At 37.2% G+C, this 21,531-nt stretch overlaps 1 protein-coding gene across 4 annotated transcripts in view; it reads right to left on the bottom strand.

Moving 5' to 3' along the window:
- The window catches only part of RAPGEF4 (Rap guanine nucleotide exchange factor 4), a 158,455-nt gene that overhangs the window by 111,432 nt on the left and 25,492 nt on the right, over positions 1-21,531 (bottom strand). The window contains exon 1 of one of the 4 annotated variants that reach the window (XM_063341033.1): positions 3,207-3,394. The exons of the other annotated variants lie outside the window; for them this stretch is intronic. The gene's annotated coding sequence lies outside the window, so the exon portion shown is untranslated. Of the gene's footprint in view, positions 1-3,206; positions 3,395-21,531 lie in introns of those variants that run through there. 4 annotated transcript variants of the gene reach the window in all.

Here is a 21,531-nt window from a genome sequence, read left to right as displayed (position 1 = left end):
TAGTGGTTATTGAACTTGTGGAAGGAATCAATGAGCTCTTAGGCCTGCGTGCGTAAAGCAAGATGGGAGCTTTTCTCACATACTTCAAAGATCTACAGTTCTTAGGTCTCTTGGGATAGTTGCAAATGGTGTCTCCTTTTATCAGAAGTGACAAGAGCCCAGAAAGGACAAGGAGGAGCAGGAAGAAGGAAAACCATGTCACCCCTTGCCCTGGCCAGCAGAACTGGCAAGCTTCAGGATGGGAGCAGAACATATTCATTGCAGTAATACAGCAGTACAATCTCTCCTTTGGTATTCACACAACTTGAAGGGCCTCTCCTTGGGGCAATACAGTTTCTTTCGGCGACCAATACAGAAATAGTAGAGGCCAGACTTTAAACTTCAAGTGGAAGTTGTAGTTTTGTAGATCAAAAACTAGAAGAAACACTATTTAATCAAACCAGTTTGAACCCCTGTGATTACACCCGGGTATTTTTCTTAGGACAGCCTTTCTGTTTGTGTGAGATACCACCACAGGTCTCATGCTGCTTTAAGGTTTCAGGCCCTGCCTTGGTAACCTTGGTTAATAGGAGCTTTTCCATTAAACTCAATGGCAGCAAGAATATTTTGTATGTTGTTTGCCTGAGTATCGTAGGTATAAGCCAAGTCAATATACTGAAATTGCCATCAGTGAGCCCCCTGCAGCTCTGAAAGTGCAGGGATTAGTGTCCATTAGCACACTTTTCTCTAAAGTACAAGAAACTACAATTAGCATAAATTTCTTGACTAAAACTGAAGGTGGAAATGAAGACTACTGAAATGGAGTCTACTGAAAGAGCTTACAGGTAACAGTGAAATACTCATCATAATAAACAGATAAACTCAGAATTTCACACTAGAGGAAGAGGATGTGCCTTGTTTTGACCAATGGAAACTGCGTTCAAGACCAAATTCAGCCTACAAAAGGTACTCAATAGACTTTTGTCTCTTCAACTAAAAAGGAAACTTAAAAGAAGCAGTAACCTAAATCCAGTTATACCATATGCAACGCAATTCATTTAGCATCTAATTTAAGTGTGACTGCATTACAAAACTTCACAGAAACAAATGTTTGCTTTAAGATCACAATACAAACACAACTGCAGATTATCTTAGCAGTCACAGCACTTCTAACTGTTCAAAATAACTTTGGTAGGAGTATCTATAAATTGTGTCCGGTTACAAGAAAAGGAAAACTACTTACTTGTTTCATTATCTTTGTAAACCAGAATGATCTGCTGTTCCAATGAACGCAGATAACAGGAAAAAAGGATGCCTTTATTTTACCAACAGAAGTCCAACTCCATTAAGAGCAGCCAGATTGATTATATTATTGTGTCACACGCGAAAGGAGACTATTTCACAGAACAAAAACATAGGAATCTTTGCCATGGAGTTTACAACTTAGTAACGCACCGGGTGCATTAGAACAGAAGTAACAAGGTCAAAGAAATCACCAATCCTCTTTGCTTCCTGTTGCCATACACCTTTCCTCTCTTTTTGTGTTTATTATTTTGTAAGTCAGACTGTTAAAGCTACGGGTTCCCAACAGGACCTCAGCTTCAGGGGCTGAGTGCAACTGAGAGCCTGTGTGATCATGCATATGCGTATTTTGTACAAAAATAAACTCTGTACTTGGTTCGCATTTCATCTGTCAGTTGGCCAGGTTGGTTATCTACTCTGCTGGGAAGAATGAGCATCCTTTTTGCCATAAAGCCTTACCTTTCCCCTTCTCCATTCCCATCTACTATTCTTGTAGGGAAGTGGCAACTATTAATAACTTAACTTTTGTTTTGGTTAAGACCTACACAAAATATCTGGGTCTCAAAACCTGAAACTGGCCCACATTCTGGGTATTTTAGCTCTGGGAAGGGGACAACAGCCATACAACTATCCCTACATTTTTCAATTTCTACAAAAATAAACTATTTCTAGATTAAACACATGTAGACTAGTTCTGTTTGTAAGCCTCCTGTAATTATATTTGGCTGTAGCTACAACAATATAAAATAAATGGATGCCATTCTGTATCTTTACACATACTTTATCAAGTTCCTGTCACTGAAGCATCCTTCACTCCTCCTTTTTAATATTTCATAAATTTGTTTGCTTGAAGCCCCTATCTTTCCCTAAAACCAAGTAAATAAATAAAGCATTATTGGTGGGGTTTTTCTGAGAACTGCTTCTGAATTTCCCTCACTTTCAGACTGCACAGCAAGACCTGTCTTGGGTTTCCCTGCCTCTTTCCTTAAAGCCATGACAGAGAGCCCAAGATTCCACATCAATAGCTTTTACTATACATTTTTTCTCTTTGAACAAAGAATCACCTTAACATCTGAAAAGTAAAATTCCACCTTTCCCTTTTATTTTCACATGCATTATTTAAACATGCTGTTCTGAATTCTACAATTAGGGTATTCCTGGGTAGCTACAATCAACAACGTCTTTATAGTCTGATACAGCAGGAAATGTGGGCTATCCAGGATAGTTTCACACATTTGTTTGCTCTATAGTAGCCTCAATTTAAATATGATAATCTAATTTAGTAAAAAATGAACTGAAATCAGATTTATTGCAAAAACTTCTAAAATTTAATTTTCAGACTAGCAATCAATGCTTATTCACTTTCCATCTTATCCCTGCCTCCCCTATTTGCAGATGCTTAAGTGACATTAAATTAAAGCATTGCACAAATTTTAAAAATTGTAGGAAAATAACCATCTGTACTTAATTCAGGAACAGAAAGGTCCACAAAAATCACTCTCTATAAGCGTTTTTCTTAACAGAAAGAATTAAAAAAATGCAAAAATTCTCAGAGTAGAAGTAATATATATATACACACACACACATATATATTTGTGGCATTCTGTCTTTCAAATCATTTTGAAATGTAAGATGACAGAAATGAAGAGAGATCTCACTATCATCTCACCAAAAACCTTACTGAATTTCTGAGATATGACTGTTAGGATTAAATATTAAAACATCTTCAAAGAACTACGTTGAGACACACAGTAATAAAGCCCATTATTATTCACAGACATAAACAGTATCAAACTATTATCTGCTTAGTATTATACTTCGCTCCATTATATTTCCCCTAAATCTATGCAAAACAAAAACACAATCTTGTAAACAGCAATAATTACAAGAGAAGGAAACAAAAAATAAAGAAATCTTAAACTTACATTGATGTGTTATTATAGGTCCTGCAGAGCAAGTAGCCCTAAGGGTACATTTTAGTTTTTTTATCCATGCTCCGTTCTTGTTGCTGATGTGACCACTTAGGCACATGGTCAAGTTGCAATCAGCTTCTCTCTTAGTGATGTATGAGAGCTGTGCTGATTTATCTAGTCCTTCTGCAGCAGATTAGCACTAATGTTTCTGCTCTGCATCCTACCTTTCTTTAGCAGTAGACTCTGCATTATCATTGGCAATCCAAATTAAAGAGCCAGTGAATGTAGCACAATTTTTTTTTCATTCTGAAACCATTGCAAAGCAGGTAAGTCGCACACAAATACCATGTTTTTATCCACTGAGCCTCTTTTTTAATATCTTTGGCAAGAACAGTAGTCAGAGATAGAGAAGAATGGTTTCAATAAGTCTGCTATAGTCTTTTAGTGATTTATTCTGTTAAAGGAATATTCTCCTATGCAGATGGCCCTAGGCAAGAGACGGCTGTAATACACCAACATTTCAGCCAAAAACATGGGATTTTCACTTTGGAACACAAAGGTATTATAAGCACACAGTGAAATTCTAGTTTATCCCAAAGAAGTGGACAATGTGAAAATAATTAATGCAAACAGGGCTTATGAAAAAAAGCAAGTTAAGTACCTTATATGTTAAAGGTACTTAACATATAAACTCATTTGGTTAAAAATTATTTCAGTGCCTTACAGTATATGTGTTCATTATGAATTCTTTCTTTTCTCCTTAGGACTGACATATTTTACACTGTGGGATTGCTGAATTCAGCTAGTAAAAGTATTACAAAGAACCTGACTGAACCTTGTTGTTACTATTTTGACTTTCCAGTAAACAAGTAGTATTTTAGCAGCAAATTGCAATTGTTAATTTATGATCTTTTCAATTCAAGACACCATGAGCTATGGCTGTTTAAATTTTCATTAGGACTTTGAAAAATATTTAGGAAAAAATGGATGTCTTAGACCATCTAGTCTTGAAAATGTGAACATTCTGACAAGTTTGCTCACTGTCAAAACAACTCACATCACTGCTGTTCCTAGCTGCTACTCTTTCTGATCACAGAAGATAAAGTATTCCTCTCTGTTTTTAAGAAACGAATGCCATACCTACATATTAAACAAGAAATATGTGCTGCTTAAACTTTAGTAATATTTGAATAGCAGAAAAATTTCAGCTACTCATAAAGACCTATTCTCTGTTTATTATTAGCATTCATTTTAGATAAACATTACATGGAGTGTCTTTACCTTAAACAGGAAACCAGGAAAGAAAGAAGGAAATGGAATTAACTCATTACTCTATTATAAACCCTAAAACAGAGAGGTTACTTTTGTTCTAATCTGAAAGTCTACTCCGGCAAAATGTGGTGACATCCATTTCAAAATGCTTTCTGGATTTTACATATACTTATTTTTACACCTGCCACAGGAGCACAGTAACCTAAGAATGCTCATTAGCACAGAATTGTGACAAAGGCTGTTTTAGATCTAGGTGCAGGACTGCACATGACTTCTTCCAACTTCCCCAGCTTTCCTCCTCTTTTTGTGTGTTGATAAGGAATGAAACGGGTGAATGCAGAAGGGCGCCCAGCAGCCAGAGTGAGAATCTCCCAAGAAATGGTACCTGAAAAAAAAAAGTTTCAAAGCATCCCCAATGCTGAGCTGCCAGCAGCTGGTTAAACAGGAACACTGAGGAGCTCACATACCTTCAACCTCATGCCCTCCCAGCCTCCACACAGCTCCTTGCAAATCCTGAGTAAGCATCTTATGATTTTGAATTTCAGAAGTCTGTCTGGATGATAGGTGCCTACCACCACACATTCGGAGTACTGAAAGTCTGTATTTCAAGCAAGGTGGAGCCAGGGTGCTGCGTCTCCATCTGCCTTTGAATCCTCCTCAGGACCAGACTCACCCAAAGAGCAGTAATTCTACCTTCAGTTGCCTTCTCTGGGTAATGAGATTCCAATTCCCAACTCTCAGGCCTCAGGACAGTGTCCTAAAGTAACAGCTCTACTGCATCAGCAGTGCTCCAACCCACACCCCTTCTGTGGAGAAACGCGCTACAATACCAAAAAAAAATAATTCAAGATTCACTACATGAGAGAGGGGACAGAATGATGCTGACCTTCCCAACAGGCTTCCACCAACAAAAAGGAGTGTGACATGGATGTCCTCATGGTTTATGAAAGGTGTCTTTGCTGTACTAGGAGAAAGGAACATTAGCCAAAATACTGAAATCTAGTGTAGAAACAGCACTGGAGCTGCTATTGCAAGCACACACAGAAGATTACTCTAAAAAAAATAAAAATTCAACTCCGCTTTAAACATACCATTCTTTTGCCCCCCAACTCCCATTAGAAGTTGTTTTGGAACCTCCTTGCTCTGACGGTTAGAAAGAAACTTCTAATGTACACTCTCAAGCTGCAATAGTACCCACCTGCTCCTGAGCAGCACTGTCCTTTAACAGTTTATTACCCCTGAATGCTGATCTTAGGTATTTATAGAGAGCAATCATATTTACTATCAGCTTTCACAACAACAGACTAACCAAGACATGCTCTATTAGTCTTACATAAAATACACACTCCATCTCCCTTACCATGGTAGTCCTCCTCTGCACCTACCCCAGTCCCAGTTAATCTCTTCTAAACAGGGGTGAGCAGAACCATATATACCATGTTACCACAGGATTTATTTTAGTAGACCAAACAAACCGTGGTTTTAACACATGGTTGCAATAAAATTTAAACCTCCTACAATCTCATCTCCAGCAGCTAAAAACTACAACAGCTTTATCTGTGATGGAATTCTGACATATACCAACTGGGACGTGTTAATACATACTTTCTCTGCTATACTACGTGAAGCCATGAAGTAAGAATCAACAACAATCTGCACTGACTGATGTCAAGCAAAAATATGAATCTAACATTACTGCTGGCCCACTTGCTTAACTCCCAATTGTGTCCTGAAACAACACGTTGGTTTGATCACATAATTTCCAGTTCTCTCAACAAAGTTGGTTCCAAATCTGTTCAGCAGGGAAGAGAAAGAATAGCCATCGTATCACTGCCACTAAAAAGCATCATCTGTCCTTCCTAAGCCCCAGTGGTTTGCTTAAGTATTACACACAAGCTATGCAAATGACACGCTAATACTTCAAACATGCAGAGGGATTATATGTATTTCTACAGGAAATCACTCAAGGCAATTGAGAGTGTAAAGTCTAACAAATTATCATCTGTAATTGAAAACATGCAAGTAACCTTTAATTAAACATGACTTCTCTACTGAAAAAAATCCACATTAAAATCTTACTAAGAGGGAAGATAGCTAATTGGGGGAAAAAAGAAACGAACCAAACAACGTTTTGTAAAGAGAGTGTTGCTCAGGAAAAAGAATATTAAAATGCAGACTTTTAAATGTATTTCTAATTTATTCCTGATTTCAAGCCCGCTTCAATTTCAAGCAAATAAATACATGCAGGTGAAAAAAAAATGCAGGTTCTCAAAACCACAGATAAGACATCAGGGGGCTTACTTATGCAAGTATCTGATTTGTTTAAGATGTCAAATATTAGATTGAGACAGGCAGGAAAGATTTTGGAGGTTAAATGATCAATAAGATTACTGTCTGGGGGCCATCTAAAACCTATCAAAAACTACATAAAAGACAAAAAATCCCAGAATTTTTAAGCCATAGTCAGAGTGCCATCACAGAAAGGGCACCCAACTACTTGTGCTGATGCTCCAAGAAAGCATATAGTCAAGGGCAACTCTTCATAGAAGTTAAGAGTCTGTGTGTTCAACTGTTGCATATGATATATCTGGATGTTTACAGCTTGTGCGACCATTCAACAATCACCAAAAAGCTTTCAGGAAACAAATATATACTATTTTCTCACTTTACATATGGAGAAAACAAGAGGGTAAAATTAAATGCCTTGAAGAAAATTGCAAAAAGACTTATGGTGTTCATGAGACAGGTTTATATGACCTGTTTTTTTTACAGCTAGAAATTAGAACAGGTGCATAGCAAAGCTGGCACATCTTAGGCTTTCCATAGGGAAGAACACAGGAATTTACTGGTAGTTTGTCTAATCAGTGATAGCCCATTCCTCCCATGGAACACTGCCATGACATGGAAAATTAAGGGAATATACTACCAGTTTTCAAAAGGCCGACTCAGAGCTTGCCCTACATTTTAACCTTGGTCAGCAAATTATGCTAGGGATAATAAAATTTGTGACAGCAAAAGCTCTTTTACAATTGTCCCTTATACAAGTGCTTCCTTAGGCTAACTATACCACACAAAAAATCTGTTTTCCTAACCTAACACTATAACATTTTCCCCACAACCCTGCCAGCAAAATTTTAGTATAGACCTGGCTTTAGTGAATAGAAGACCAAATAATCAATAATGTTTAGGGAAAATAAATCAGTAGGAACACTTTAACCCCAGGTATCCAGTTTACATTTCAAGGCTCTCTCTGCAAGAAAAACAGCAGGGGAAAACAAGAAAAACTCTCTGCAAGAAAAACAGGGGCCTTTCTTTCAAAATAAAAGTTGAGACAGGATTTGAAATACGGAGATCCCTAAAAATCAGGGGAGTCCACCAGCTGCAAACTGCACAGGCCACAACGTGGGGCTCCGCAAGCAGCAAGGATCAACTGAAAACAAAACAGGAAAGACTATATATGTGCTGCGCCATGGACTACAGAACCCACTTGCCAAACAACACTGTACTGAGAATCCCTGGACAAAGCTGAATAGGCAGAAAGCACAAGCCTACATTTTATCCTTCTAAACAGTAATAATCGGCCTCGTGTTTTTCCTTAGAACAACAGTGTTACAATGAAGATGAATTTCTCTTTTCTCAAAATGGCCCTGTACATCTGCTTGCATTTTAGTGGCAGTGTTGTGAAATGTCCTTTCCACTTCCCACATCAGATCAGACTACAGGTTAAAAACAAAATAAAAGATGACGGTTATAAACTGTCTTACTGCACAGCAAATAACAATCCAAGTGTTTCATCCCTTGCTTTCCCTTAATGAAATTTCGGCATGCTGAATCTATCATTAAATGTATATTTAATAACCAAGAGAGCTAAACTTAGCCTTCAAACCCAGCCAGATGAAATAGCTTCCTCCATGGAGAACAGGGCATCTGCGCAATGGACAGATATGGCCTCACAAAAAATTGCTAAACTTCAGAAAGCCCATGTGTAAAGACTACTGTAAGACACATTTTAGATCACACTTAGAAAAAACATTAGAGGAGCTCAAAACCCAACTTGGGTGGAGAGAACTGGGAAAAATTGTTTTGGCAAATGTAAACAGGATCGCTAGGTAAAGAGGTAGCATTACATATAGTGAATGTGGGATGGGTTTCTTATCCAGAGATCAATGCCACGAGCTGTTCATTAGATATTGTAACTTTCTCCACCTGCAATGAAGTTTGGAACGAGTAAATCTAGAAATGCTGAGTACACTGTTTCTTTTCAGCAGCGGATCCTGCTCACATTTTTCTTTGCTTTTAACAAAGCCTTTGGATTTGATTGTGAAAACTCATGATACTTAGTGCATTTTTTTCACTTTTCTGAGCAGGAAAGCTTTCTTAAGTTTCTGGTTCCTAGCATCACCCCCTAATCTCAATCAGTAAGACTTGTATAAGGCAGTTTTCTCAAAGGAGCGTATTGCAAAAGGTAAAGGCAATGCACTAGTAAAAAGCCAAGAGTCAAAAAAGGAGGTGGACCTGGTACTAAAGTGTTATTGAAAAATGAGCAATGGTTGTTTACCATTACTGCATTTTGGAAATCAAAGCCACTGTGAAAACATAAATGAGTAATTGTCAGAAGGTCAACAAGTTTGTTGAGTGGGCACAGAAACAAGAGTTACTTGTTTCAGCCATGCCAAAGGGATGAGCACAACATTAATAAAACTTCTTATGAGCAATGTCGTTCTGAAAACAGAATGAAGTTGCTTTGCATATTTTCACTTGAATATTTACAGAAATCCTGCATAGAAAGGGACTACTAGTCACTGAAATCAACTGTACATACTTTGACTGTTGCAGCTTCTCCAAATATAGTGTATAATTATTATACTTCTGCTTTATCTTCCTGACCTTGATTAGCTGCTACAAAGCAGTCAGCCAGACAATTTTTGACTGAAGAACAAAATGTGACATGAAGCAAAAAGCTGGAGGTGAGTTTGGCGTCACTCCTTCTTCCTCACGCTTTCTTGTGACACGGGCACAAAGGGATACTCCAAAAACACGAGAACACATCCGCAACATGTGGAAATAAATCATCATATTGCAGAGTAACCAACAGTATTCACTCAGACAAGAGACCATTCAGCATTTATGGTTCTTATTTATTTAATGATGTATATATTGATAGAGGGGCAAATGTAGCGGAACAATAATCATGATAAGAGGGAATTGTGAGGCAGTGCCAACAAAAATCTTAATTTGCTTTAATTTAAATGTTAGCAGATGTGACAAAGAATAACGGAATGCAGGTTGCACTGGTTTATGCTGTGGTGAATTTTGTCCTAGGACAGCTAGGAATAACTAAGGAGAGGAATGAAAACACGTGAGTAAGAGAGAAAAAAAAATTGGAATTATATATTCCTGTCAGTACCTTGTTTTCTAATATACTTTTCCTTCTTTCATTTGAGAGTGAATTTTCACAATTGATTCTGTAAACCTTTACAATACCAGAACTGCAGTAATTTTCCACTATTTGACATCCACTGCACATGGATGGCGTAATTTACACCACCACTAACCGCTTTAGTTCAGACCAGGCTGTATCTAGCACCATGCACTAAGGTACCTTACAATTAATAAAAAACCAAAAATACTTGGAAATTACTTTTCAAGAGTGAAGCAGTAAACATTACTGCAGTTAGATCAGAGAGCCCTCACACATAGTTAACAGGAACAAATTTGTAAAGCAGCAAAACTGATGTAGCCAAAGTTGGAGAATTTACATTTGGGTTGCTGTTGTTTTTTTTTTCTTTTGGTCGCGCAAGTAGTGGACGAAAGGAATGCAGTAGCTGTCACGTTACTTGGATATCAGTAAAATATTTAAGTAAAGCATATTAAGCTCATCTTAAAAAAAACTGAAAATGCCTTGGGTAGAGGCACTGTCATGAAAATTAACAATTGGCTAAATGACTGCAAATAAAAGATAATGAAACATGGCAACACGTAAGAAGGAGATGTCTAAGGAAGTACTGAAGCACTGGGTCCTAATTTTTTTATTTATTCATAATCTCAAAGCAAGAATATACAACTTGATAATACATTATGAAAACACTAGGCAAGGAGAAGATAAAAACACTGGTCAAAAAATAAATATAATACATAAGTCTCTAGGGAATTAGCAATGCTGAGAAAAAGATCCATTTGGAAAAATTCAATGGAGACATCATTTATGTAGAGCTAGCGAGTGAGCCAAGTCTAGGAAGCAATAATCCTGAATATAGTTGGAGTATACAGCATACCTCCCACTGACATCATTTCTAGCTCTGAATAGAAAGTTTAACTACAGTAACAGTCTTCCTTAATACAATAGCAAAATGCTGTTATCTCAACAGTGATCAAATTCTGGCATGTCAAACTGATAGTAAACACCAGATAAGGTATGTTCCAGATATACATGAAAGACAGGGTCATATAATTTTGTGTTCCAGAGAGCTCATACAAAGCAGCATGATGGCATTTCAGGAAAATTAAGAAGTTATGTGATTATTTTTTTTAAAGTTATGACAAAACATAGACATGACCACAGTGTGCAAATAGTGAAGGATATAAATACTGAGGACGGAGAGAAATCATCCAAGGGGCATGAAAGAAGTACAGACAAGAACCAAAGAATGAACTCTGAAAACAAGTTTTGAAGGGGAAATCAGGATAAATTTATTAGTAGCATGTGATGCACTTGGCTGTGGAATGTTTCTCCAAAAGCAGCACCCATTCACAAGCCATTTGGCATGGAGACTTAAAATGTGCAAAGAGAAAACTTTAGAGAGCGTACAATATGGACCAATAGCTCTCCAGAGCGGAGATGGAGAGAGTGAATGGAATGAGAGAAATAGAAATACAGATCTCATTAAATAAAGACATTATTTTAGTTCCAAAAGAAGGGACAGAACCAGTCGCGCTCTTGAAGAATGATGAGGAGGAAGCATGATGAGTTTTTATTTATGCAGTATGCTATGCTGTTACACTCCATTTTTACAATAAACAGTTCATCGAGGGCTCTTCTACAAGCTTCTCTGAAATAGCAGGTATTGGTCACAGCAAAACACAGAAGACATAGTATGTCAAACCTTTTGCCCCACACACGGCAAATGCTACTGTCCATTATTGCAATAAAATTAGTGTAATTGGGCAGGTTTGGCTTAAGAATATCGTGCCTTTCTACATACTATTAACAAGACCAGTAATGCAGCACATGCCCTGCTTAAAGTTTGAAAATTAAACTAGTAATATTAAGAGATTTTCTTTGCTATAGTATCAAAACTTCCGTATATGTTTCTATTTATTTTCATCATGCTGAGCAATCCGATTTTGGGGACAGTCACATGGGCATCTCTTATAGCAAATTCTACTCACACAAAGCAAGCCATTCAAAAATGTTCATTTAAAAAGAACACATCTAACATAAAGATAGCATTCATTATTAACAGCTTTCAAAGTAGGAGATGCTTCTGTATAAAGCTCTTTAGCATATTAAATTAATAATTTTCATTTGTACATGTGGCAACAGCATTATCAGATAATGAAGATATGCACATGTAGATTGAAATAAAGAAGAGCAAGTTTTAGCAGTAAGGTTATACTTAAAAGGAAAAATCGGCAGATATGTTAGTTGGCTGGGAAAGAAGAAAAATGCTAAAGCTTTGCATTAGCTGGGTACACGGAAGAATAGTCACAGTCAAGAATCTATTTCTTTCTAGACATTTTATATTATTTTACATATACATACACCATATTCTGCCATTGTTCTCCCTCAGGGGAGTAGGCAGATATAAAGTACCTCTCCAACTCTCTGCAAAAGCTACTTGCAACAGAACAACATGACAAGGGTCATTTTTTGTGGGTCTACTGTTTTGTCACACATTAAAAAGCATAAAATTCATAGTAGTAGTATGAATTATTTTGTTAAATAAGGAGGGAAAACATAACTCCTGGTCTGCTTCTGGATATCACAACCACTCATTACATTTTACTCAATACAGATCAACTCCATTCTTATCCAAAGACATTGTCCAGTTAATGGATACCAGGAAAGGTAATTCCCCTACCATTCTGTAATGATACTTGGATTAACAGTATGGATGCCCATGTAAAATCAATCCCTTCGAGAATTCTTATGGTAGTACAATCCGTGTTCCTACCACTGCTAGGGCTTGAAGCATTTCCAGGATTTCCTGCGCCTCACACCTCTACACAATTTTAGAGTCCAAAGTTGACAACAACCCATTCAAGCATCAGTACTTGTGGGCTAACTGGCAGCGTGCATCATTTTCTGAAGTCCTAGTAAGTCATTCTTCGGAAAGGTTAAAAGGAAGAAAAATCCACATTCTGTTGTTAAAACAGGAGAAGCCTGTCTCGGAATAAAATGACACAAAGTACATTTTGTATATGAGATCAGATGGAATTAACACCCTCTATAAGGCAACTCCATATGGCAGATGTATGTAAATACATCAGACAGAAACAACCTGCAAACATGAGAGTTTTGATGCAACTTCTCTTGTAATCTCAAAGCATATTACCTTTCAACCACACCACAGCAACAGCATAGGTAAAAGCCCCAGCTATTACATGCTCAGATTGAAGCGTAGCTCTTCTTTAATAAAGCATTATGTAAAATGGGTCCTTTCTCAGTAATAAATCTGCTACTCCATCGGTGTATTCAGACATACCTGCTTAATTGTCTACACTTCTACTACATTTCATTGCTTTAGCTCTGCAGAGCAAATGTACTAAAAAATACTAAGTGATGGCATAATTCTCACCGACTTCAACAGGGCAAGAATTATTTCCTAACTGCTTGGTGATCCCTGGTTATCTAATAGGATCAAAACGTCAGAGAAACCTAAGGAGAAATAACCAATGAACTCTTAAGCAGAGATCAACATTAAAAGCGAGCAGGAGCAAAAGTGACAAATGCAGAAAGAGAAACCATATTCATAAATCTGTGGAAGAGACGCGTACCAGAAAACTGCCTGAGAAATTATGGCAGAAAGAAAAAAGGCCTTTGAACAATGTTTCGTGCTTCTAGAGAGGATACAGGCTTGAAGGGTATTGGCAGAAAGAAAGAAGAGAGAAAATAAGCCTGTACTGAGCTTTTAATCTTTCCTTAATTGTACTGAGTCTCCAGCATTATCCCCAGAGAGAATTACGCATAAAAGCCTAAGGAACTCGAACAAGTTCCCTTATAACTCAGTCTTTTCAGAACAGCGTGATTTCTTTGAAGGACTCAGTTTCTCAAAGACCAGGTCATACAAAAATCCTATTGTAACGCATATTTTTATTATGCTAAAACAAAACGATGATATTGTACCTGTTTCCACCAACCTGTACTGATGAATGTCTGCATAGGGTTTTGTGGAAATTAACAGAACAAAGTTTGTTTGTCTATTTTGGAAAATTAAGTTGTTAATACTCCAAGAAAATAGTTTGCACTTGTAGTCAGAAAAGATACTTCTCAAAGGTCAAGAGAGAGGTGGAATGCAAAATTAAATAGAAATTACTCAGGGAACGGTCAGAAGTTGAAATGTAAGCAAGCTGAATTATATCAATAAGTACTTGCACGATGGCAAGGTTTAATTTTACATGTTGATTTTTTTAGCACCCTCATACAAGCCTACCTTAGAGCTAAGTACAGCATCTAGAAGGACAAGAGTATTTTAGCAATGTAGTTTAAAATAAACACAAGTTCAGTCAGAAGATATTTAGTGTGTAAACTTTTATTTGTGAGTTTCAGTTTTCTTTTAACTTCTTCATTTGTGATTTAACTGAGAAACTATTTTAAGCAGAGTTCAGAGGAAATACACACTAATGGTCTTACCTAATCAGGCATGAGATGAACGATAAAGAAATTGAGCCTTAAGCATCACACCAGACTGATGGCATGAATCCACAAATTCTGATAAACCACAGATTTCAACAGCTTGTAACAGAAATATTAGATGAAAACACAAATTCTATGAAAATCCACTTCTTAGAGTATGAAAATAGAGGGAGTGCATGCCGTAGAAGGCCACCACATCTTATTACGTGCTGTTCTTGAATATTTGTGGCATAAACAACCACTCACCAAAAGAAAAAAAATTATCCATGAACAGGTGGTTCCATAAATTCCCTTGAGAATTAAACATTACAGAGGGCCTGCAGGACCCCCGGGGCATGTTTCAGGCCTGATATTTTCACATCGCTGGTGAACAGATTTCTAGGAATTTTGTAGCTCACTGAACGAATGGAATTAGAACAAAACCCACTAACCCTGAGAACTGTAAGTGTTGGAGTTCCACTACTCAGATTGAAACAAGGACTGATTCAAGAGCAAGCACATGGATTACTTGGAGCTTTTTAGATCTCTTTCTCCTCTTAATATCTGGGACTTGCCATAACCAGCATAGATGACAGGCTGGGCCCTGCAATTCTTATTCTTTGCCACAGGAAAGATATTCCATATTCAAGTCTTAGACTTTTATATCTTCATTTTTAAGCGTACCTCTGGGATGCCTGGAGTTTGTAAGGCTTCGATACAATTTACCTCAGTACAAGTATCGGGTCGACCATTTTGCTAAGCACCCCTGAACTGGTAAGCCACAAAATCATTTTAAGTGATTCCAACCTCATGCTCTCACGTTGCATCAGCTACGTCAGTGGATAGAAACTGTTACAGAAGGGAAGAGAGTAAAGAGGATTTAAACCTAGTGCCAACTGCCTGTGCTGCATATTACACAAGGAGAAAGAAGCAATTGGTAATTATCTGGGTTGAAATCCCACAATGCTCATTGACTTCAATAAGGTAGGGTTTCACCATGGATGAAAAGAGGGGAGGAACCAGTCTAAGGGAAGGGGCAAACACTGAACCTTACAGCTCTGATTATGACCAGAAAAAGACATCTATCAGAACTGTGCTAGCTAAGGCAAGGAAAGGGCACTCTCTTTTTGAGCCCATTTATTAATCCATAAACCTAATTGATTGATAATGTCTGGGGTTTAGCTTGTTTTGAGTTTTATGGTTTTGAATGCTCATTTAAGGCTAATGCCTGCTTAAGGAAGGAGGAATTCACATTCCACTAAATAGGACTTGTAAGTTTCATTTTTCTTGCTACATGAAAGTGAACACTTTTACAGTATTTTTACAAAATGTTTTATAAACTAAACAAGAGTATCAGAATAAAAAATAATAATATAATGCAATAGCTTTGCTTTCGGTTTGTATTAATCTGCATAAGATCTTCCACTGCCACAGATCTTGTTGTCAAAGATCTCTAATTTTTTTTTTAATGCCAGCAGGTTTAAGCTAATGGATTTTTAAAATGTCAATATTAAAACATCTCCATTGATCTAATAAATGGCATCCCATTATTTGCCTGACCCATTATACAGTACAAGCAGAAAGCACCCATTCGAATGCAGCATGCAAGCACACATTCTGTAGGAATGCCTTGGAGGAACACAAAACCATACCCATTGCTGTAAAGCGACAAAAACCAATTGCTAAAAGGAAGCTTCTAGGGGCTTGCTATTTTTCTCAAGAACCTGGAGAAATCAGCAATAATAGATTAACCTTTTGTGTATGGAAGAAAAAGCGTGACTCATCTGAAAAGAAACCAAAGATTGAGATGGTAACACTGACTAGAAGATCAGAAAGGGTCAATCTCCAAAATAATCTCATCCACATACGATCCCATGGTTGACCGTAGCTGATCACTTTGGCATCCATTCTAAGGCAGGAAAGGACACTGCCAAACCCAAATGCAGTTATACCCAAAGCTCCAGGCAATCTGACACAGAAGTTTGACAAGGTAAATAGGAATTTCATGTAGTAATACATATTAGACAGAGAGCAGATCATATGCACGTACATATCTACAAAAACATTAATGCTGTGTTATGCATTTTTTTCTCCCTGTGACAGATAAGCATGAGAGACAGATTTGATAGTTACAATATATGTTTGGGAAAAAAAGACAGAAAATATTTTATAAGCTTCAAATCTTACGATTCTTCTGAAAGACATTTTTACCTAATAAAAATGAACTAACAAAAGTCCAGAAGTTTGCTCCCTGAAATAAGATTTATAGGCTCCCAGTTGTGTTTTGCAATATATGTTTTTGCCATTTAGCACATCATGCTTAGAGATACCACATTTAATAATACAATCTGCTGAGGATGAAAAGCATTTTCTTTGCTAATAAAAAAGCTGGTTATAGAAAGTGCAAGTTTGGCAGTAAAGCTTCAAAGAAAAATAGCAGCCTCAAAAACATCTGCAGACTTTAAGTGTACACATTTCAGTTTGTCAGATGTTCTTCTGTAATTTAAATATTTTAGGAGTTAATCAAAATAATTTCTTTTTTTGAAAATCGGATGAATTCCAATTTTTCAACTTTACCTCCAACCATGATAAAATATGAGAAAACCAATAAAGACGTTACTTAACAGGGAGACTGACATGCTCGCTGGATGTTTCTAGTTCTTTTTATCCAAGAAGGAACCTCAAATAAGTCAAGCTTTCTGCAATATATTTTAAGACACTTTGAAGTGCTAATAAACATATAAACATTTACAAGGGCTGTAAACAGGAATTACTATATTTTTGCACAGTGTCTGGCATAATAGGATTCAACAGGGGCTTCAAGCTGATGGGCATTACTTACAGTGATACAGAATTACACCTAAGAGAAATAACATGCTGCTATAGTTTAAGAGAAATCAAGTCTACAAAGCTTTATTCCACCTCTGCATAGTGATCAGTGACACAGTCACAAAATGTTGCTATTGAAATAGATGCAGAAGAGACGGGGAGACTGATGTACAAACCGATTGTAGGGATGACATACAAGACCATGCAGCGGGAAAGTTTGTTGCAGAGGGACGTGAGGAAGAATCAGGCCTTTCCAATCAGCCTGAGATTTTTCAATCTTTTCAGTTGCTTAAGAGGTGTCTGAAATGCTTGTGTCTGTTACCTTAAACCAAGGATATCAATAAAGAAAGGGAAACTTCCAAAGTTAAAACTAACTGGATCCCTTGATCTTCTGCAGAGATTCTGCCTCATTGACAATACTGAAGATCATACATAGTGGCACAGCAAATTACCTGAAACAGACTGGACAATTATTGATTATGAACTTTTCAGCCATAATGCCATTAATTAGAAAAGAACACATCATAGCAAGACTCTGTCAAAAGACTTGCAGGCTTCCATCAGTACATATCACACCAAGAGAAAAGCTGCATTACTGAAATGAAAAATCTGGTTCCCAGATATGTTTCTCCACTGCCAATGGCCAGGAAGGTCACCTGAGGGGATACACTGTCATAAACAGTATTCACAAAATCTGCATTCGTTTTTTTAAAACGTGAAGTGGTTAATACACCCGAATGAAAGCAGCTGTCACCGTGTTGCTATGCTGACAAACATGGCTTGTTCTGATGTAAGTGTGGCTACTGAGGATAGAATGCTGTGCCATACTCGTCTAAGTCTGCTGTACCAGACAGAGCATCATGCGTTAAAATTAGAAATGTTTGACAAAGCAAAACAAGAGGAAAAAACCCTAAAAGCATGTTACAAGGATGGTCAAAACCAATATAACTGCAGCACTAAAGGGCAGACTCTGCTCCAACTTAGGTCCATGTGTATCAAAGCAGTTGTATTGTATTCACTTGAAATATGCTCAATTCACCCAGCAAAACTGGGCGTGCAATCTGGCAATTCTTGGTATAATAACAATTTTGGAATCTTTCCCTGCTACTCGCTTGCTTTATCAGTATTAACACAGAAGGTATGAAGGTGGGTTGTTAGTTACTTTCAAAGCTTTCCTCACATCTTGCCAGTTCTGTGTTTACTGTCATATTCTAAAGCTGGGTAGAGGAGGAGGACTTTTTATATTCCTCCTTCTTCCATGTGTTACTCTAGGAAAAAAATCTCCTGCTTGCCTATCATCACTTCATTTTTCATTGTCTGTCACACTAGCTCTCTTTCTTTGCATACAAATTTGAATTGGTCATCAGCTGAAGATTTGCAGATGGCATAAGGCAACAGATTCCACACACTTCGGTCCTTCCACGCCTTCCTTCTGTGTTGTATTCTGTATCTGATAACATGGAAAAATTCTTCCTTATTCTGACAAGACGGCTATTTGAGAGGTTGGTGAACACAGTATTCCAGCTACCTTGCAAATGCAGGCTACTACAATTCGATCACTTTTACATTTCTCAAATAAAACCCCATTAGAGAGACAAATCATGAAGGTAGAATTTGAGCAGTCAATGGAGAGTGTGACACAAAGCAGGTAAAGACAGCTGAGCGTTCCATGACCACCTTTTTATACTTTGGTGGGTCTCCAAGCACTTCGCTATTTTAAATCACATGGTCATCCATCCTGCAAAGCTAAATATTCTGTATTTTATTAACTGTAGTTTTATACCTCTACTATGTTCACCTATGGGAAATCAGTAAATCAGGGCAAAGACTTCTGCCACTGATTACTGGGCAATAAACTGGCAGAGTAGTATACCATAAATCAAGTTGATAGTTTAGGGGCTGGACATGAATCCGATTTTTTGTTTGATTCCCCCCTCCCAATATTTCATTTCTCAGATCAAATTTAATCTCTCACTTAAACGAATTGGAAAGAATTTCTGGTATGGAATACTCATCGGTGAAAAGGTGCATTAGAAAGTACTGACATTTACATGAGATTCCTACCACTCCTTAAACACTCTGAGGTGTTCAGGAATCTACCAGAGAAAGAAGCAAGAACATTCTCAAGTAACAACATAACGTATATTTTTCAGCAGCCTCAGGCAAGGAAAAGGCTGCCTCCCTGAAATGTTGCCTACTATGTTATACTGCGAGACACCTACATGAGATTTAGTAACACACTTTGATAAAGTACTTATAGCATGGCCAGATGGATAAATCAAATTAAAATCCTTACATGTTAATTTTCATTAATGTATTTTTACAGTGCCTTTGTAATTCCTACTGCCATAATCCTGACACATAAAACAAGGCATAAGATTATGTTATACCTTTATATAAGGGATATGATTAGATACACCTTAAAAAGACAAACTGATACTACATGGAAATGCACGGAGAGCTGTGGTCTCAATTCTGATGAACTTAAGCCTTATTCAGAAATCTCACTGAACAGTGCTACAATGTTTAAGTCAGCATGCCATTTCATACACATATTTCCTACACAGCATTCCATTGAAACTGTACGGAAAATTTCTTCTTTTCTGACAGAGGATCTGGTTTTAAACTAGATCATTAAAAACAAGCATTCACAGTGTTCAGAAAACAAAGACAGTAAGAAAGCTCCTTCTCCCAAAGCTATTTTTTCAGAGCGGTGAAGTCTGCTCAGGGCTTATGAATTATCATCAGATGGGCAAAAGCAGGAAGCAAGCTACACTACTGTTCATCAGACTACAAGATGTGTAAGTGCTGTTGAATAGGAATAAAAAAAATTAAAATATTCATTCTGACCTTATAGGGGGCCAAGTTTCCCTCTCTCCAAAGTTACTGCATACCGAAGCGATAGCTGTTCTTCATTTACTCAAGATCAAATGTTTCTCAAGGCATGTTCAGTAACTTCCAACATAATCTTATTCCACACAAAAGGAAATTGGTTATTTGTATGTTATCCAAGGAAGGCTGAGTAATTCACTGTGGTAGGAAAGACCTCTAAAAATAAGTCACCTCTCAGCAGATTCACTCCCTTCCTGTCTGGGTTTGAATCTGTTTGCAACTGCATGAAAGGACAAAGCTTGAGGATGAACTACAGAGAACTTCTGTAATGATAACACTGCTCAAATACATTCATTTCACTCCTACTCTGTTTAAAAGAATCCAACTATTAGGGGTGGAGCAAGCCAGTGACCCAACAGGATGTGCATGACCAGAGCTCCTCGTGCGTAGCCTTCTGCTTTCATGTTTATTTTTGGATGTATTTTCCTTTGTGCTTTGAAACAGGTTTTTGCGCACGGTAGCTAGCACCACACTAACTCATTGACACTAAAGAGGGAAAGCAAGTTCTTATCCACACAGAGTACCTCTTCCTACAGATCCATACAGCACCTTGGAAGTCTACAGTATTGTAACTTTTTCCATGTTTGTTAGTGCTCCTCAGAGATGAAAGCCAGGGACAATGGGTGCACAAAGGCACGTCACCAGTGATTCCCGTAACCTCCCAGAGCTTTTTCATCAGGGAACAGTGTTCAGCTGTGTGAGAACCTAACCAGAGATTTCATCACCTCCAATCTGCTATAGCAGCCGTTGATAGAAACAAGTCTCTGAGGATGAGTAAGCTTAGAAGTCCAACAGATGTTCCCAAGCAGGATGCTATTTCGAGAGATATAGTTGTTAGAGAAAAAACTAGGCCATTTTAATTGGTAATTGTCGCTACCAGGACAATATCATTTGTTTTGACCAGTATTCCCTGACTGTTAAAAATGAAGGTCATAGAAAAAGGGTTGAATGTATATGTGGTTGTGTATATTACAGAAGGCATCTTATTATATTTTTGATAAAGAATATCCTGTCTTTTATTTAATGAGTATTTAATCGTTTAGTGGGACTTGGCAGTGTTAGGTTTATGGTTGGACTCAATGATATTAAAGGTCTTTCCCAACCTAAATGATTCTGTGATTCTAAAGTTATAAAATTGACAGAAGATTAGTGATAAAAAAGAAAAAAGTCTGTTTATAAGCAGCAATCTCTTTCAGGTATAGACTCAATTGTAATTGTACTCAAATAAATTAATACACTTTGATACATATTGTGCATTAAATATGTTAATATGCCACATTTGGTCTGTGAAACTTTCCATCAATACAATTGTTTCTTAGAGCAATACAGCTAATACAGGAAAATTTACTTTTCAAATTAAACAAAACTCAGAAAAATCTGTATATTCATAATATGAAGTTATAGAGATTCTGAAAATTCTTTCTAAACTTAGAAATATCTAAACCAGATAGGTATTATATCTTTATCACTCTTAAAATCTAGTTTCAGGGTTTATACTAAAAGTTTCAT

This window comes from Chroicocephalus ridibundus, chromosome 7 (genome assembly GCF_963924245.1).
Source record: "Chroicocephalus ridibundus chromosome 7, bChrRid1.1, whole genome shotgun sequence".
NCBI classification, from domain to species: Eukaryota; Metazoa; Chordata; class Aves; order Charadriiformes; family Laridae; genus Chroicocephalus; species Chroicocephalus ridibundus.
This window is presented reverse-complemented; position numbering and strand designations above follow the sequence as displayed.